At 44.3% G+C, this 3,604-nt stretch overlaps 1 long non-coding RNA gene across 1 annotated transcript; it reads left to right on the top strand.

Annotated features, from left to right (window-relative positions):
* The first annotated feature begins 551 nt into the window (after positions 1-551).
* On the top strand, positions 552-3,299 carry LOC101758214. Its single transcript, XR_001163587.2, has 4 exons — positions 552-1,061; positions 2,111-2,203; positions 2,520-2,612; positions 2,857-3,299. It is a non-coding gene; the product is annotated as an uncharacterized LOC101758214 (long non-coding RNA).
* The last annotated feature ends 305 nt before the right edge of the window (positions 3,300-3,604 follow it).

The raw sequence follows: 3,604 nt of genomic DNA, 5'->3' as shown, positions 1-3,604 counted from the left end.
CCCGCTGATCTCCTTTCCCTGGCCCGCAAGGTGCTAGCTCTCCCGCTCTTGCGCGGGAACATTGCTGCTGGACTGGGCATTGACCATCCAACAGAATCGGCCAGAACCTTCCAGTTGTGTTTGAATTGCAATTTCCTGTGGTCAAGGACTAGCGCTCTTACGAAAATAACTAAGTAGGAATCGCATTGTCTTTTTTATAAGGTAGGAATCACATTGTCAACTTTTGCTATTTTGCCTGGGCCGGAGTGTTTGTTTTCTTTTGGAGAACTGACTCTCCGTACTCCCTTCCCAATAATTAGCACGAATCATAAAGCATGCCGAGTTGATTTTTAATTGTGCTACTCTGGGCCTGGCCCTATCCAATCCCAAGCCATTCCTAGCCCACTTATCAGGATTGATTCGGGATCGCACAAGAAACCACACCGCGTGCTTGGATCGCACAAGAAACCACGCCGGCGTGCTTGGGAGCTGAGGACTTGGGAGCCGCCGAGTGGTGACGTCAAGGGAAGGTGGAGCTCTCAGGTTGCACGCGGAGCACAGATCAGAACTGCAGGATGGCAGCGCCATCGATCTGTTGCGTACCTCTGCCCCAGCAAACGCAAGCAGGCAAGCGTGCCAGACGTCGGCGAGCTCCTCACAGGCGGCGACGACGGAATGAAGGAAGAAGCCCGGCCGTGATGAATTAGACTGGATATGGATTGGGGTGGGCCTGGTCTGGTCCGGATAAAAACACTGAAAATCAAATAATTAATTTAAGGTGCTTTTATGATTCGTGCTAATGTGTAAGAAGGGAGTATTGGAGCAGTTCTTTGGGGGCTCCAGCAGCAGAAAGCGCCGCGCAGACGCACCCCAAAATCCCCACCACTTCGATCTAGCCGTCCTTCCCCACCGGCCACCGCTCGCTGGCTCCCATCTGAGCTGCAGCGGCAGCTGGAGGCGGCGCCGAGCGCAGGCTCTAGCATGCGGCTGTCGGAGCGGAACGTGGTGAAGTGGTGCTGAAGCTGCGGGTGCGCCGCATCATCGACTTCAACCTCGACTCCGGCAAACAGTTCATAACATCCGTACGCCGTCTGCCCCTCTCTGTTTTTTTTTTTTGAAACCGTCTGCCCCTCCATTTCGTTCCCGGGGTTTTGCCTGTCCGCTGCTTGCCCAATCTCACCAACACCACCGCCCCGTTCTTGTGTCGTTTGATTCGATTTACCTTGCCTGCGTAGGGGTTGCAGCAGCTTTTAAGCGTATTCTGTATCAAGAGATCAATGGTGTGGACTATAGAAATAACGCATAAATTTTGGTATTAACGATCTAAGCACTGGATTGGCCTGAATTTTCTTTACCTATCGCTCAGTTTGTATCGTAATAGTTACTGAACTAAATGAATGTTTCGGAAGAGATCTTAAGATATCGGGGTAAAAACTCGAATGAATGTTTACTCATGAACAAATGAGGCCAAAAATTACTCAGTGTTAGAAGTGGATAGACAATTATTGGTTACTTCCTGTCGTTGAACAAGAGCAGAGTGGAATAGGTTCTCACAGTAGATAAGGTATACTTTCATAAGACTGCATGTATTTCTGCTCAGTGAACATGCATTCCCTCTCTGTTTTCCATAAACTGCTTGGTTCAAAAAATTCTTCTAGCTAGCTTTTTAGTACTCCCTCCTTCCTTTTATATATGACGTTGTATAGTTCACTTTTGAACTATCCGATGTTTTATATATAAAACTTTGTATCTTTTAAGTTATCTGTTTCCTTTAAATGGAATCATTGCCAATGTATTTTATCCCATTGCGTTGTTAAGAATTATTCCAGGGTGATGAAGGCTTCCATGAAGAAGGTTGAAAGTTTTGCTTAGCCTGTATCGTCATATCATAGAAGGGTAGAGACAGATCCCAGTTTATCCCTGTGTGTTGCCAACATGTGCTGTTAAATTGACATCCAAAGAAAAGATGATGAGCTGTTTCCTCTTGAGTGTTCATATTACACAGTTGTCGTCATTTCCATTAATCTTGTGGTTCTTCTTTTTTAGAATATTTCTGGTGGTCAATCTATCCAGTAGAAGAAGCCATGTGAATACTTTTGACTTGTTGCTGCATTTTGATTTCCATATCCAGATAACAGGGATAGGTGGCTGAAAGCTTTAAAAAGAATGAAGATAAAAGGGGATGTCATGGTGTAGTGATTCTGAGATCCCCATATGTAGTGCCGTGAGTCCTTTTCATTGCCTCATGTATTCAGTCCTGTATCAATTCCTTCAGACTTTTAAATTCGTGAAAAGCTCGCTCAGATAGTGGGATGTGAAACTGTATAAACCCCATGCCCCATAGGATTTTCAGAAACCAGATGTTACCAGCTGGTTCCTTGAGGGTTTTTTTTTTCATAATGATAATTGGTTATCTGTGCATTCTGTGTTTCTGGCTATGGCATGGTAGGTTCTTGTTTCTAGTGTCCAGATGGTTAGGCTTTTAAACATTTTATATGATCCGGATGGTAGGAATTTTTATGTGATGTTGTTTTTTGCAGGATAAGCTGCCATTTTCAATCTACATGGTATTGGCTGATTATGACAGCACTACAGTGAAACTTCTAGCACTACAACCTGCTGCTACTGATGAGGTAAGTCACTTAAACAACTCAAACTTATGTCTACTTATTCATGCTGTCATTTTCTTTGGAGCCAAAATATTGACCATGTGCACATACATGGGTGCGCCCCCAGCAGGCTAGCGCACCCATGTAAACATTGACACCACCACACTACCGGGATGTGGATCATATATATTGATTGACTGCCAACTGTCAGTTCTACCCATTTATTCATGCATGAGTAAGATCTTTAAGCAATTTACATGTCTTCCAGGGCTGGAACAAAGTAACCACTAACTACGAACTTGTATTGTACTGTGTCTTTGCCTTGTGGGAAGAAGATTGCACATTGGACCGAACACGAGAAAGAAAGATCTGGAAGAAAGGCTGATGCCTGAACTGAAATCCCTGGTCCTCGGCACAACCAAAGAGCTAGCAGCAATATTACGTGCGTGCTGGGCCATGTCTTCGTAGATACACAGAGCAAGCGTCAGCTTAAAAGGTTCTTTCTTTTGTTTGCATCTGGCTCTAGCAATTTTCATTGTTTCGAAGCAAAAAATAGCAGGAAACTGATCCTGTGATTGTAAGAATCCTGGTTTAAAGTATCGTTCATTCCTGCACTCCAGGGTACAACAAAATTATCCTATCATGTAATACAGAATATTGTGGATGTTCATATCAAATTTAGTAGCAGAAGAAATTACTACTTACTAACAATGAATCCAGACGTGTTTGGACTAATCTGAGAAAAGCTTGAAAAGAGGTCCACTTCATCCATTTCCCGTCCATCCGGGTCCTGCAGTTAAGGCTCTCCAGAAATCTTGTTTCAGGCTCAGTCTGAGATCCTTTGGGCTCCCAGCTTATGAGCAAATAGGAGGATTTTTCCCTCCAGATCAGCTTGACGCTGCTGTGCTGAAACGCGACATATCTGAGCATACACAAGGCCCATACAATCGCAGGCACAAACAAGTGTTCACAGTGGCATAATTTTGCTAAGAGTGCTAGCTTTAGAACATCATTAA

Source organism: Setaria italica, chromosome III (genome assembly GCF_000263155.2).
Source record: "Setaria italica strain Yugu1 chromosome III, Setaria_italica_v2.0, whole genome shotgun sequence".
Lineage (NCBI taxonomy): Eukaryota > Viridiplantae > Streptophyta > Magnoliopsida > Poales > Poaceae > Setaria > Setaria italica.
The sequence above is the reverse complement of the archived record's forward strand: the minus strand, read 5'-3'. Positions and strand labels throughout refer to the sequence as shown.